This window comes from Bos grunniens, chromosome 7 (genome assembly GCF_055505025.1).
Source record: "Bos grunniens cultivar Pamir isolate PY7600 chromosome 7, Bosgru_T2T1.0, whole genome shotgun sequence".
Classification (NCBI taxonomy): domain Eukaryota; kingdom Metazoa; phylum Chordata; class Mammalia; order Artiodactyla; family Bovidae; genus Bos; species Bos grunniens.
Window position 1 is genome coordinate 12939436 of NC_141171.1, and position 16313 is coordinate 12955748.

Sequence of the window (16313 nt, forward strand, 5' to 3'; positions counted from 1 at the left end):
GCCTTCGACCGCGAGGGCCCCCGGTGGCTCTGTCGCTACGTTTGTCGCGCTGTGACCTACACCAGTCGTGGGACCGGACGTGGGGGCCCTAGTGACGACTCTAGAGGGACACCGGAAGCCACAAAATGGTGAATACGGGAGACAAGAGCTGGACGAAACTGGCCATGGCTGGACCCGGCCCTTCCCGCTCTCAGTTCGAGTTTGCGGAGCCGAATCGTCTGGGGCGCCGCTCGGACCTCAGTCCTGTCTGATTCACAGCGTGGTTTTTGGGCTGGCAGCTGGTACCCCGAGCGTCTGGCCCAGTCACGGCCCCCGGCATCATTGCCTCCAGGACTGGAGCCTCTCTGTTCCCGCAGCCTGCCTGTTGTCTGCCCCGTATCGTGCGGTGAGCACGGGGAAGGTCAACAAAGGACAGTCTTGACTCAGTCACCGTGGGTTCGTGCGTGGGAGGCGCTGTGGTCTCTGGGGCGGGTTGGGGGGGGGTGTCCACAGTCCCGTTTTCTCCTGAGTTTTCCAAATGTTTGAGAAGCAGGGCTCAAATTCATGCCCCTACCCACCTACCCCCGGGGCCCCTGGGTCTAGCTCTTCCCAGGGCTGGCAATAAATGCCTGAATGTCCAGGACCCATCCCACTTTTTCAAACGCAAGCGTTCGTCCTCCGGTCGTGATGTTATTATCATTCAGTAGTGGTTCTCTGGGTGCACTCAAGTGGACGCAGTACTTTATTTTAATGTTTATTTGGTTGCGTTGGGTCTTAATTGCAGCACGTGGAATTTTCCACCTTGGTTGTGCAAGCGGAATCTTTAGTTGTAGCATGCGACCTCTTGTTATTTTTTTTCATGCGAACTCTTAGTTTCGGCTTGTGGGATCTAGTTCCCTGACCGGGGCTGGAACCCCGGTCCCCTGCATTGGGAGCACTGAACCACTGGACCACCAGGGAAGTCCCAGATGCAGGGTTTTAATTATCATTTTTCCCACAGAGCCAAGGACGTATGCTTATTTTACGGATTTATTTCTTCTCTGTGGATATTTTTACATGAGAGAAAGCCGAAAACAACCAGCTAGAACTACATCACATGGAATCCTTGTGCCTCTCCGGTTGTCTTTCCTACGGGAAGTCCTTTGGTTGGAAGTTTGTCTTGGTAAACTTTCATGGCTGATCTGTCCTGTCAGCACTGCCCCTCCCTGGCTTTGTTACCTGAAAAGTTGTCCAACAGGACTTTTAGGCTAGTTTTACCATTCATGTGCATTGTGCGTGTCCATGATTTCATAGAGAACTAAAGATGCGATCATGCGGTCAATAGTTTCACGTTTTTTAGATGTCATTATCTTAGTAGGAGTAGGAAATACACAGCACAGAAGGCAAGAAACAGCCACTTTATAACATACAAATGATAATCAAAATCATGAGTAGGAGTAACAATGTCACCAGTAAAGATTTAAACCAGGATCCTCCTGAACCAAACCATTGTTCTAGTAGTTTCCCTAAAATTGGGAAGAGGATCATTCAGAGCAGAAATCTGATTCTTCATGTGTGTTATGACACAGGTTATATTAGAAAACTCATCAGGTATCAAAACATAGTTTGAGAGTTGAAGTTCCCCATTGGAAAGCAGTTAGAATATCCGGAGATGAACGATTCTGTAGGACTGCTTTTTTCATCATGGAAACTTCCAAGTTGAGCACACCAATAGCTTGATTACTGTTAATCAAGGCTTTCCGGGTACATTTTGTTAAAGCCTTTATGTGAGTAAAGGCTTCCCTTGTGGCTCAGCTGGTAAAGAATCTGGCAGCAATGTGGGAGACCTGGGTTTGATCCCTGGGTTCAGAAGATCCCCTGGAGAAGAGAAAGGCTCTAGTATTCTAGCCTGGAGAATTCTATGGACTGTATAGTCCTTGGGGTCATAAAGAGTCTGCACGACTGAGCGACTTTGACTTTCAGCTTTCACTTATGTGAGTAATATCACCTTCTCCGAGTGAAGGAACAAATATCTCGGCCAGATGATCACACTAATGGAAAACTGATTGAACCCGATGTGCTCCCAATTAAAGGTAGATTGGCAGGCGTTATTTCCAGGGTGTTTCCATAGTTGATCCTGGGCCCAGGGGAAGTCAACTATGCATTTGCCTAGCCAACCTGAGGGAAATCAAGATCTTAAATTTGTTCCACTGATACATTGGGTCTTATTAGGAGCCACCCAGTGTATTCCTGGCTCTCCCAACCAGGCAGTTCTAGTCACTATTTTTTTTTTTTTAATTTTTTGGCTGCACTACATGATATGTGGGATCTTACCATGCCCCCTGTGGTATGGTAAGATCCCGCCTATAGGGCTTCCCTGATAGTTCAGCTTGTAAAGAATCCACCTGCAATGCAGGAGACCCTGGTTTGATTCCTGGGTCAGATCCCCACTGGAGAAGAGATAGGCTACCCACTCCAGTATTCTTGGGCTTCCCTGGTGGCTTAGCTGGTAAAGAATCCACCTGCCATATGGGAGACCTGGGTTTGATCCCTGGTTTGGGAAGATCCTCTGGAGAAGGGAATGGCTACCAACCCCAGTATTCTGGCCTGGAGAATTCCATAGACTGTATAGTCCATGGGGTTGCAAAGAGTCGGACACGACTGAGTGACTTTTACTTCACTGTGATGGAAGCACGGAGTCCCAACTAATGAACTGCTGTGGCAGTCTTGAATCACTGTTTTTTGTTTTTAAATTTAATTGGCTGTGCTGGGTCTTAGTTGCAGCATGTGGGCTCTTAGTTGTGGCATATGGGATCTAGTTCCTGGACCAGGGATCAAACCTTGTACCCCTACATTGGGAGCTCAGAATCTTAACCACTGGACCACCAGGGAAGTCTAGAATCACTGGTTCTTAAAGTTATAGTATGTTGACAATTTTCAGGCAGTATTCACCCTGTTTTATTCATATTGTTGGGTTGATTGTCTTTGGTATACTTGGTTTGTTTCCAGCAAAGAGAGGCCTTCATATTTAGGTGGCCTTATCCTGGGATTTCCAAATAAATTCATCCCCTAACTGGGGAATAACACCACCAAAAAGATGGGTTGTATTTTTAGGTTTAACTCTAGCATGTTGTTCTGACTGGGGCTGAGTAACATCTAGTGAAAAGGAATATTTATGGTCAGGTTCAAAACAGGTGTGACTTCTCTGGTGGCTCAGACTGTAAAGCCTCTGACTACAATGCAGGAGACCTGGGTTCGATCCCTGGGTCGGGAAGATCCTTTGGAGAAGGAAATGGCAACTCACTCCAGTATTCTTGCGTGGAAAATCCCTTGGATGGAGGAGCCTGGTAGGCTGCAGTCCATGGGGTCGCAAAGAGTTGGACACAACTGAGTGACTTCACTTTCACTTTCAGAACAGGTGTCACTAGTTGGCCACGTAAGAGGGCCCTACCGAGTGATACTGATAGCTTACATGATCTCCAAGGAAGATTTAGCTTCGGGACCAGGGACCAGGCTTGATCACTCGACACTTGAGAGCTTTTGTATAACAGAGTTTTATTAAAGTATAAAAGCGCCAGAGAAAGCTTCTGACACAGACATCAGAAGGGGGATGGAGAGTGCCCCCTCCCACACACTAGTCTTATTAATGCCTTATGCCAGCAAATTGGGAAAACTCAGCAGTGGCCACAGGACTGGAAAAGGTCAGTTTTCATTCCAATCCCAAAGAAAGGCAATGCCAAAGAATGCTCAAGCTACTGCACAATTGCACTCATCTCAACACGCTAGTAAAGTAATGCTCAAAATTCTCCAAGCCAGGCTTCAGCAATATGTGAACCGTGAACTTCCTAATGTTCAAGCTAGTTTTAGAAAAGGCAGAGGAACCAGAGATTAAATTGCCAACATCCGCTGGATCATGGAAAAAGCAAGAGAGTTGCAGAAAAACATCTCTTTCTGCTTTATTGACTATGCCAAAGCCTTTGACTGTGTGGATCAGAATAAACTGTGGAAAATGCTGAAAGAGATGGGAATACCAGACCACCTGATCTGCCTCTTGAGAAATTTGTATGCAGGTCAGGAAGCAACAGTTAGAATTGGACATGGAGCAACAGACTGGTTCCAAATAGGAAAAGGAGTATGTCAAGGCTGTATATTGTCACCCTGCTTATTTAACTTCTATGCAGAGTACATCATGAGAAACGCTGGGCTGGAAGAAACACAAGCTGGAATCAAGATTGTCGGGAGAAATATCAATAACCTCAGATATGCAGATGACACCACCCTTAGGGCAGAAAGTGAAGAGGAACTCAAAAGCCTCTTGATGAAAGTGAAAGAGGAGAGTGGAAGAGTTGCCTTAAAGCTCAACATTCAGAAAACGAAGACCATGGCATCTGATCCCATCACTTCATGGGAAATAGATGGGGAAACAGTGGAAACAGTGTCAGACTTTATTTTTGTGGGCTCCAAAATCACTACAGATGGTGACTGCAGCCATGAAATTAAAAGACGCTTACTCCTTGGAAGGAAAGTTATGACCAACCTAGATAGCATATTCAAAAGCAGAGACATTACTTTGCCAACAAAGGTCCGTCTAGTCAAGGCTATGGTTTTTCCTGTGGTCATGTATGGATGTGAGAGTTGGACTGTGAAGAAGGCTGAGCGCTGAAGAATTGATGCTTTTGAACTGTGGTGTTGGAGAAGACTCTTGAGAGTCCCTTGGACTGCAAGGAGATCTAACCAGTCCATTCTGAAGGAGATCAGCCCTGGGATTTCTTTGGAAGGAACGATGCTAAAGCTGAAACTCCAGTACTTTGGCCACCTCATGTGAAGAGTTGACTCATTGGAAAAGACTCTGATGCTGGGAGGGATTGGGGGCAAGAGGAGAAGGGGACGACAGAGGATGAGATGGCTGTATGGCATCACTGACTCGATGGACATGAGTTTGAGTGAACTCTGGGAGTTGGTGATGGACAGGGAGGTCTGGCGTGCTGCGATTCATGGGGTCGCAAAGAGTCGGACAGGACTGAGCGACCGATCTGATCTGATACTTTTACCAGACTCACTCCCACAGCATGCATCTTAAATTAACAAGATTAGAACTAACAATGGAAAGGTCTCACCAGACCCACTCCCACACATACCTGTTAAGATAACAGGATTAGTCAGAAGGTTCTTGTTAAGGAGAAATATGTTCTCAAGCAAGATACCTTGTTATACTGACTAAGACAAAGCAATGTAGAAAAAGAATGTTTGTCCTTTTCTCTTCCTTGAGAGCCTTGGACCACTTTCTCCTGCTCGGGACCCTGGACTTCTTATCAATCTTCCTAGGAATTGACTCTGTCAATACCAGCTGTAGCTTGCCTGGTACTAGAGGTTCTGGTAAGATAAAATCACTGAAGACTAGCCAGTCTGAACCCCAGAGAGGTAAAATCCGTCAGGGTAATTTAGAAGTGCTGGATGTAAGTAACTGGCCAAAAACCCAGAAGTTGGATTGATTTTGATGCTTACATCTGATTGAACCCAAGGAAAATACATTTGGCTCATAAGCAGAAATGTAAGAAATCAAGGTGACCATTATACAGGCCTTGTCTAGCATCTTGGATCAACTGTCTACTTCAGGTGTCATCTTCTCATTCTGGTCTGCTAGAGCTGGTGAGTAGAAGCTGGGTGTCAGGAGGGGACATTTAAATTGTATCCATTCAGGAGAGGTCTTTTTATTTTTTTTAAACTAAAAACATTTTATTTGGCTGCGTCAGGCCTTGGTTGTGGCTCAAGAGGTCTATCATTGCATCCTGTGGGATCTTTTGTTGCAGCACATAGGCTTCAGTAGCTGCAGCGTGGGCTCAGTTGCTCTCAGAACGTGGGATCTTAGTTCCCTGACCAGGGTTTGGACCCATATCACCTGAATTGCAAGGCAGATTCTTAGCCACTGGACCACCAGGAAGTCCTGGGAGAAGTCTTTTTAAGGTGATAAATATGAATCCAAGAGCTTACTCCTTTAAGATCTGGAGCACCAGAATTTGTTAGTAATACCTGATATGGCCCTGGATACAGTTAACATTAGGCAGGTTGATAAGGAGTCCAAGGCCCCCTTAAGAAGGAGGTGTAATATATATTCTTTGTCTTAGGTAGGCTCCATGTTAATGACTAAATAACAGCAATGTATCTATCTTTCTTGAGAACATGAACTCTGTTCCTTCTGGCTAATCTTGTACTGATGTTATCTCAAGATGTGTGTTGCAGGAGAGGGTCTGGTGAGACCTTTTTGACCTTGAGATATTCTTTTGATCTATTACTAGTAACCCGTTGAAGACGTATATAATGCTCTACTTAAGTCAACCATGGTGGGTACTCTTTATACCCCCTTCTGATGTCTATGTCAGAAGCTTTCTCTGTCCTTTCACTTTAATACAATCTCTGCTGCACAAAGCTGTGAGTGACTGAGTGCATTTTTGGTTCTGGAGTGAAATCTCCTTTGGAGGTCATGAACCTGACACTGACCACCATAAGTTATCGCCCCTTTCAGTGTGGCTGTAAAGAGTTCTTTGTTGTTGTTTTAGTCTCTTAAGTTGTGTCTTACTCTTTCGTGACCCCAGGAACTGTAGCCCGCCAGGCTCCTCTGTCCATGGGAGTCTCCAGGCAAGAATACTGGAGTGGGTTGTCATTGCCTTCTTCAGGCTATCTTCCCAACTCAGGGATTGAACCCATTGTCTCCCGCATCAGCAGGCAGATTCTTTACCACTGGGCTGCCAGGGAAGCACAAAGAGTCCTTTATTTTGTGTCTTTTCCAGTAGACAGAATCTCCAGGTAGTAGCCTGTGGTCCTTAAGGTCTTTGTCTCCCAGGTGCTCGCTGTGAAGATAGTTACTAGTTTTTCATTTTCTTTTAAGTGCTTTAATGAGCCCTTTTGACAGTAGTGTATCACCTTTAAGTAATACTGATTCATACATGCCTTCATCTAAACACATAGGTTGCCCAGTGATTATTTCAAAAGGAGACAAGTGATGTTTTACCCAAAAGAGTGGACCTAAGTTTGAGAGGAACCAAAGGGAGAGCTTTTGGCCATGAAAGTCCGTGAGAGTTTTGACAATTGAGTTTTTTTTTTTTTTTGGAGACAATTGAGTTTTGATGGTATTGTTAATTCTTTCCACCAGTCGTGAAGTTTGGGGAATATAAGTACAGTGAACATGCTGTATCATTGGCCAAATATTAGAAATGGATTTAATTATTTGTTAGGTGAAGTGAGTCCTTAAGTCACTATGCAACTCAGAAGGGATCCCCCAAACAGGAAATATCTTTTCCAATAGCAGTTTCTGTGTGCGCGCTCAGTTGCTCAGTTGTGTCCAACTCTTTGTGACCGTGTGGACTGTAGCATGCCAGGCTCTTCTGTCCTTGGGATTGTCAAGGCAAGAATACTGGAGTGGGTTGCCCAGGGATAGAACTCACAGCTCCTGCATTGCAGGTGGATTCTTTACCGCTGAGCCACCAGGGAAGCCCCCGAGAGCAGTTCATCGTCTGTTTAATCTGTTGCTCTTGTTCAGGAAGAGCTTCAATCAGTGTGAAGACACAAATCATTGCCAAAATATATTTGTATCCTTCCAATTGCCATAACTCAAGAGGTCTTTAGGAAGGGGAAGGTGACCTTGTGACACATGGAGTGGTTTTCTGAGATTATACTTAGGGCAACCAGTGCATTGAGTATGTGTCCTGTGGGCTACCATAGGGATGGGCTTCCACATACACTGTTTCCCCCATAAAATTATTATTATTTTTTTTGAGAGGGAAATAAAGTTTATTAGAGTGGGAAATGCTGTAGAACAGCGGGCCAGCTCAAGGGAGAACCGACCTGTTTCCCCCATAAAATTATTTTTTCAGGAGCCAAATGGGCCGGGGAAGATACATGCTGGAGTAAGGATAACTGAGCTCCTATAGGCACTACAAGTCTCTTACTTGGTCTAAGCCATATTTGTGAGGTGGGATCAAAGGATCAACCTTTCTTTTTCTATATTTATTTTTCATCTTCTGGTACTAAGTTTTTTTAATTTAAAATTTTCTAATTTTTGTTTGCTTTTATTTTCTGGCTGCACTGGGTCTTCATCGCTGCCTTGGAGTTTCTCTAGTTGCTCTGGCAGAGGCTACTCTCTGATTGCAGTGCACAGGCTTCTCCTTGTGGTGGCTCCTCTAGCTGTGGAGCACGGGCTCTTGGTGTGTGGGCTCAGGAGTTACGTGCACAGGCTTAGTTGCCCCACGGCATGTGGGATCTTCCGGGATCAGGGATCAAACCCATGTCCCCAGCATTGGCAGGTGGATTCTTTACCACTGGGCCACCAGGGAAGTCCCTGGTACGGAGTTGTGAGCCTGTAGAAGTTTCCTAACAGTTACACTGGAGGTCAGGTTTGAGCAGCAGACATTCTTGCAACTAGACAGAAATAGAACTTAAAGCACCTCCTTTAGCAGCTGTGTCAGTAAATTCCCTTTAGCCTCTATTGAATCAAATTTGAAATGTCCAGGTAGTTTAATAATGTCCAGTTGTTTAGGTAATTGTATAGAGTCTAATAAAATTCTGACACTAGCTTCTTATTCTTTATGAGTTGACCTGAGGAAGTAAGAAGTACCCTTCTCTTTCAGAGGATTCCAAAATCAAGAGCTACTCCTAAAGCAGAGTAGCTGTCAATGTAAATACTTGCTACTTAATCCTTAGCTAGCTGGCAAGCTCTGTATAGAGCAATTAATGCAGCCTGTTGTGCCAACTTTGAGCCTGGTGAATAAGAGCTTTCAATTATGTCCACCATGGATATTATTGCATATCCAGCTAGGTAATGTCCCAGTACATCCTTTAAGTAAAATCCATCTGTTAAAGAAAATTAAGTTAGCAGTATCAATAGGAATTTCTTGTTAAGTCATCTTGTAAGAAGGTAATGAGTTAGCATAGTACAGTCATGGTCATTATCATCCTGGGTTGCTGGAAGTAAAGTTGCATGGTCAAGATTACTACATCAAGCCACAATAATATTAGGTAAAGAAAGCAACCATACCTCGTGAGAGGAGAGTTGGCTCACAGAATAATGCCAAGTGTGATGAGAATTCAAGAGGTTCAACTGAGTGGAGATAGTCAAAAGAGACGCCATCCTAAATTCTTCACTAGCTTTGCACAACAGAGCGGTCATTGAAATGACTCCTCCCTAAAGAGTGGGAGGCCTTTTACTACTGAAGCTAGCTGCTGACTATAATATCCTGTGGGTTGATGCTAGTCACTGTGGTCAGAGTTAACATCCGTAGAGTGTTTCTATTATCTTCATGCCCAGAAAAGATAAAAATGGTAACTTATAGTTCAGTTCAGTTCAGTTGCTCAGTCGTGTCTGACTCTTTGTGACCCCATGAATCACAGCACGCCAGGCCTCCCTGTCCATCACCAACTCCTGGATTTACTCAAACTCAAGTCCATCAAGTCGGTGATGCCATCCAACCATCTCATCCTCTGTCGTCCCCTTCTCCTCCTGCCCCTAATCCCTCCCAGCATCAGAGTCTTTTCCAATGAATCAGCTCTTCGCATGAGATGGCCAAAGTATTGGAGTTTCAGCTTCAGCATCAGTCCTTCCAGGATGGCCTTATTCTCGAGCCCATGCAGATTTTACTACGTAGCCTTTTCTTCTGTTGTGCATTCAATTAGGTCTGGCCTGTAGAGTTCAGTTCAGTTGCTCAGTCATATCTGACTCTTTGTGACTCTGTGGACTGCAGCACGCCAGGCCTCCCTATCCATCACCAACTCCTGGATTTACTCAAACTCAAGTCCATCGAGTCAGTGATGCCATCCAACCATCTCATCCTCTGTCGTCCCCTTCTCCTCCCACCTTCAATCTTTCCCAGGATCAGGGTCTTTTCAAATGAGTCAGTTCTTCGCACGAGGTTGCCAAAGTATTGGAGTTCCAGTGCAGCCAAAAAATAAAAGCAAACAAAAATTAGAAAATTTTAAATTAAAATTCAACATCAGTCCTTCCAGTGAATATTCAGGACTGATTTCCTTTAGGATGGACTGGTTGGATTTCCTTGCAGTCCAAGCGACTCTCAAGAGTCTTCTCCAACATCACAGTTCAAAAGAATCAATTCTTCGGCCCTCAGCTTTATAGTCCAACTCTCACATCCATACATGACTACAGGAAAACCCGTAGCCTTGACTAGATGGACCCTTGTTGGCAAAGTAATGTCTCTGCTTCTTAATATGCTGTCTAGGTTGGTCATAACTTTCCTTCCAAGGAGTAAGCGTCTTTTAATTTCATGGCTGCCATTGCCATCTACAGTGATTTTGGAGACCAAAAAAAATAAAGTCTGTCACTGTTTCCATTGTTTCCCCATCTATTTGCCATGAAGTGGTGGGACCGGATGCCATGATCTTAATTTTCTGAATGTTGAGCTTTAAGCCAACTTTTTTACTCTCCTCTTTCACTTTCATCAAGAGGCTTTTTAGTTCTTCTTCACTTTCTGTCATAAGGGTGGTGTCATCTGCATATCTGATATTTCTCCAGGTTATTTATATTTCTCCAGGTTATTGATATTTCTCCAGGCAGTCTTGATTCCAGCTTGTGCTTGCCCCAGCCCAGCGTTTCTTATGATGTACTCTGCATATAAGTTAAATAAGCAGGGTGACAATATACAGCCTTGACGTACTCCTTTCCCAATTTGGAACCAGTTCCATGTCCAGTTCTAACTGTTGCTTCCTGATCTGCGTATAGGTTTCTCAAGAGGCAGGTCAGGTGGTCTGGTATTCCCATCTCCTTCAGAATTTTCCATAGTTTATTGTGATCCACACAGTCAAAGGCTTTGCATAGTCAATAAAGCAGAAATTGATGTTTTTCTGGAATTCTCTTCCTTTTTTCATGATCCAGCGGATGTTGGCAATTTGATCTCTGGTTCCTCTGCCTTCTCTAAATCCAGCTTGCACATCTGGAAGTTCAGGGTTCAGGTACGATTGAAGGCTGGCTTGGAGAATTTTGAGCATTACTTTACTAGCGTGTGAGATGAGTGCAATTGTGCGGTAGTTTGAGCATTCTTTGGCATTGCCTTTCTTTGGGATTGGAGTGAAAGCTGACTTTTTCCAGTCCTGTGGCTACTGCTGAGTTTTCCAAATTTGCTGGCATATTGAGTGCAGCACTTTCACAGCATCATCTTTTAGGACTTGAAATAGCTCAATTGAAATGCCATCACCTCCACTAGCTTTGTTCATAGTGATGCTTCCTAAGGCCTACTTGACTTCGTGTTCCAGGATGTCTGGCTCTATGTGAGTGATCATAGAATTGTGATCATCTGGGTCATAAAGATCTTTTTTGTACAGTTCTTCTGTGTATTCTTGCCACCTCTTCTTAATATTTTTGCTTCTGTTAGGTCCATACCTTTTCTGTCCTTTATTGAGCCCATCTTTGCATGAAATGTTCCCTTGGTATCTCTAATTTTCTTGAAGAGATCTCTGGTCTTTCCCACTCTATTGTTTTCCTCTATTTCTTTGCACTGATCACTGAGGAAGGCGTTCTTATTTCTCCTTGCTAGTCTTTGGAACTCTGCATTCAAATGGGTATATCTTTCCTTTTATCCTTTGTTTTCTGCTTCTCTTCTTTTCACAGCTATTTGTAAAGTCTCCTCAGACAGCCATTTTGCTTTTTTGCATTTCTTTTTCTTGGGGATGGTCTTGATCCTTGTCTCCTGTACAGTGTCACAAACCTCCATCCATAGTTCATCAGGCATTCTGTCTATCAGATCTAATCCCTTGGGTCTATTTCTCACTTCCATATAATCATAAGGGATTTGATTTAGGTCCTACCTGAATGGTCTAGTGGTTTTCCCTACTTTCTTCAATTGAAATCTGAATTTGGCAATAAGGAGTTCACGATCTGAGCCACAGTCAGCTCCCAGTCTTGTTTTTGTGGACTGTATAGAGCTTCTACATATTTGGCTGCAAAGAATATAATCAGTCTGATTTCAGTATTAACAATCTGGTGATGTCCATGTGTAGAGTCTTCTCTTGTGCTGTTGGAAGAGTGTGTTTGCTATGACCAGTGTGTTCTCTTGGCAAAATGCTATTAGCCTTTGCCCTGTTTCATTCTGTATTCCAAGGCCAAATTTGCCTGTTACTCCAGGTGTTTCTTGACTTCCTACTTTTGCATCCCGGTTCCCTATAATGAAAAGGATGTCTTTTCAGGGTGTTAGTTCTAGAAGGTCTTGTAGGTTGTCATAGAACTGTTCAGCTTCTTCAGCATTACTGGTCGGGGCATAGACTTGAATTACCGTGATATTGAATGGCTTGCCTTGGAAACGAACAGAGATCATTCTGTCATTTTTAAGATTGCATCCAAGTACTGCATTTCAGACTCTTCTGTTGACTATGATGGCTAGCTACTCCATTTATTGTAAGGGATTCTTGCCCACAATAGTAGATATAATGGTCATCTGAGTTTAATTCACCTATTCCAGTCCATCTTAGTTCACTGATTCCTAAAATGTCAACGTTCACTCTTGCCATCTCCTGTTTGACCCCTTCCAGTTTGCCTTCATTCATGGACCTGACATTCCAGGTTCCTATGCGTTATTGCTCTTTACAGCATCAGACTTTACTTCCATCACCAGTCACATCCACACTTGGGTGTTGTTTTTGCTTTGGCTCCCTCTCTTCATTCTTTCTGGAGTTATTTCTCCACTGATCTCCAGTAGCATATTGCACACCTACCGACTTGGGGAGTTAATCTTTCAGTATCCTATCTTTTTGCCTTTTCATACTGTTCATGGGATTCTCGAGGCAAGAATACTGAGGTGGTTTGCCATTCCCTTCTCCAGTGAACCACATTCTGTCAGACCTCTCCACCATGACCCGTCTGTCTTGGGTGGCCCTACACGGCATGGCTTATAGTTTCACTGAGTTAGACAAGGCTGTGGTCCATATGATCAGATCAGTTAGTTTTCTGTGATTGTGGTTTTCAGTCTGTCTGCCCTCTGATGGAGAAGGATAAGAGGCTTATGGAAGCTTCCTGATGGGCGGGGCCGTGATCAGTAAATCTTTAATCCAATTTTCTGTTGATGGGTGGAGATGTGTTCCCTCCCTGCTATTTACCTGGGGCCAAACTGGTGGACGGAGAAGGTAATGGCACCCCACTCCAGTACTCTTGCCTGGAAAATCCCATGGATGGAGGAGCCTGCAAGGCTAAAGTCCATGGGGTTGCTGAGGGTCGGACATGACTGAGCGACTTCACTTTCACTTTTCAGTTTCATGCATTGAAGAAGGAAATGGCAACCCACTCCAGTGTTCTTGCCTGGAGAATCCCAGGGACGGGGGAGCCTGGTGGGCTGCCGTCTATGGGGTCGCAGAGTCGGACATGACTGAAGTGACTTAGCAGCAGTAGCAGCAGCAAACTGGTGGAGGTAGTGAAGATAATGGTGACTTCCTTCAAAAGATCCCATGCAAGTACTGCTACACTCAGTTCCCCCAACCCTGCAGCAGGCCACCACCGACCCACGCCTCCGCTGGAGATGTGGATGCTCCTGGGCAGGTCTGGGTCAGTCTCTTGTGGGGTCACTGCTCCTTTCTCCTGGGTCCTGGTGCACATAATGTTCTGTTTGTGCCCTCCAAGAGTCTATTTCCCAGTCCTGTGTAAGTTCTGGTAGCTCTGCTGTTGCTGCTGCGTCGCTTCAGTCGTGTCCGACTCTGTGCGACCCCATAGACGGCAGCCCACCAGGCTCTCCCGTCCCTGGGATTCTCCAGGCAAGAACACTGGAGTGGGTTGCCATTTCCTTCTCCAATGCATGAAAGTAAAAAGTGAAAGTGAAGTCGCTCAGTCGTGTCCGACTCTTAGCAACTGCATGGACTGCAGCCTACCAGGCTCCCCTGTCCATGGGAGTTTCCAGGCAAGAGTGCTGGAGTGGGTTGCCCTTGCCTTCTCCTCTGGCAGCTCTTTGGTGGGGTTAATGGTGACCTCCTTCAGGAGGCTTATGCCATACCCAGGTCTGCTGCACCCAGAGCCCCTGTCCCTGTGGCAGTCCACTGCTGACCCGTACCTCCACAGGAGACGCTCAAACACAGTTCTGTCTCAGTCTCTGTGGGGTCCCTGGGTCCTGGTGTGCACAAGGTTTGTTTGAGCCCTCTGAGCATCTCTGGTGGGAATGGGGTGTGATTCTAGACATGAATTCGCCCCTTCTACCATCTTGCTGGGACTTCTCCTTTGTCCTTGGACATGTGGTATCTCCTCACCACCGCCCCAGCACCGTGCAGCCGTTAGACTTTAGATGTTGGTTCAAGTCTAACTGGTCCGTTAGACTTTAGTAACACATAGAGGAATTGGGGCATGAGGGACAAATTAGATATCCAGTTCCTGCAGTATGCAGTCAGACCTGGAAATTGCCTCATCTGTTTTTCTTTTTTTTTCCCCTAAATTGAAAAAAAAGTTATATTTGGCTATGCTGAGTCTTCGCTGCTGTGTGCAGGCTTTCTCGAGTTGCAGTTAGTGGGGGCTACTCTCTAGTACTGGCGCTAGGGCTTCTCATTGCAATGGTTGCTCTTACTGTGGGACCAAGAATCAAACCTGTGTCCCCTACACTGGCAGGCAGATTCTGAACCACTGAACAACCAGGGAAGTCCCTCTTAGCTGCTGCTTTGTTCTGGGAAGCAAGAAAGCCAAGATTTCCTTAATTTTTTGAGAGTCAGTTAACAGTTCTTTGGACACCTTATGTCCCTTAGAGGCTAACTCTTGTAACAGATGCACAGTTTCTCTGTTCAGTTCTACACCACAAAAGCAAATCGTCTACATATTCAGTTAAAACAGTCATTAGGAAAGTGTCCATCAGCCCAATCAGCTTTAAGTATTTGAGAAAAATAAGTAGGGCTTTCAGTGTATCCTTGTGGCATCTAGGTGTTCAGATGGTCTTCCCATGTAAAGTCAAAAAGACGTTGGCTTTTCTCTTACACCAGAATACTAAAGAACACACTGCATAGGTCTCTTACTGCAAAATAACAGGTGTCTGCTGGAATGCCTGAGAGTAAGGTGTGAGGATTAGGAACCACAGGGTGGTGAGGAATCACAGTGTTATTTATAGCTCTCATGTCCTGTTGCATTTGACTTTTTTGCCAGCAAAATGGGGGTACTGCAAGGACTAGTATGAGGAATTGTAAGTTCGTTCTCAAGGAATTTCTGAATAACAGGAATGCCTCTGGTCTAAATAGGTTTTGTCGGGACTTCCCTGGTGGCTAAGCCTGCACTCACAGTGTAAGGGGCCCAGGTTCCATCCCTGGTCAGGGAACTAGATTTCTGTATGCCTAAACGAAGACCCAGTACAGGCAAGTAAATAAATATTTAGGAAAAAAACGAAATAGTTATTGCCAAATACTGGGTAGAGGCTTGGGATTGTCAATAATTGTTGTTGTTATTTTTCAGTTGCTTTTTATTTATTTTTGGCTCTGCTGAGCAGCATGTGAGATCTTAGATCCCCCACCAGGCATCGAACTCGTGCCCCCTGAAGTGAAAGTGAGGCGCCCTAACCACTGGGCCGCTGGGGAAGCGCCATCAGTAGTTATTCTAATTGAAGTGGCTGACTCGATTTTTCCAAATTCTGAGGAGGACAATGACCATAATTCCTCAGGCACTTGTAACTGAGTCATCCATTTCCCCTTATCTGTCTGAGCTTTTGTTTTCCCAGCCATGTTTCTTGGTCATTATGTTCTGGTCTGAATTGAAGTTTTCTAACTCTAAAATCACTTCACCCTTCAGGCAGTATGGGCATTACATGCCTCTAAGAGGGCTCATCCTATCAAATGAATTGGAGTGCATTTCACGAAAAGGAACACGTGTCTTCCTGAGATAGTTCTAACTGGAATATTATTGTTTCTGATTTTAAAACTCACATAGGTAAATTAGAAACACCTGTAATTTGAATTTTCTGTTTACTCTGGGGGAGAGGGCAGTGAATGAGGGTAGGGCTGAGAATGGATAAGGTTGCCTCCATGTCTACAAGGGCCTTAGAATTTAGAAGTTGCCCTTCTGAATGTTATTTTGGTTTCATCTGAGGTGTTTGTGAGGAGAGGGAATACCTTCTCATAGTCCTGGGAGCACCCCTGTTCCTTATTAAAATCATCATGTCCTGAGTCTAATTTAAACCTGTGGCAGCCTTTTTAAATTTTATTTTTGGCCTTGCCACACAGTATGTGGGATCTTAGTTCCCTGACCAAGAATTGAACCCTGAGCCTCCTTCATTGGAAGCTTGGAGTCTTAACCACTGGACTGCCAGGGAAGTTGCACATGGCAGTCTCTTTTAAAATGTCCAGGTTTTTTTGCATTAAAAACAGATGTGGTTCTTTTGTTTTCTTTTTTTTTTTTAATATAAATT

The 16313-nt window shown here is 44.6% G+C and overlaps 1 long non-coding RNA gene across 1 annotated transcript; it reads left to right on the plus strand.

Moving 5' to 3' along the window:
• Positions 1–1240, plus strand: LOC147368463 (uncharacterized). The gene is made up of 2 exons (XR_015166665.1): positions 1–385; positions 980–1240. It is a non-coding gene; the product is annotated as an uncharacterized LOC147368463 (long non-coding RNA).
• The last annotated feature ends 15073 nt before the right edge of the window (positions 1241–16313 follow it).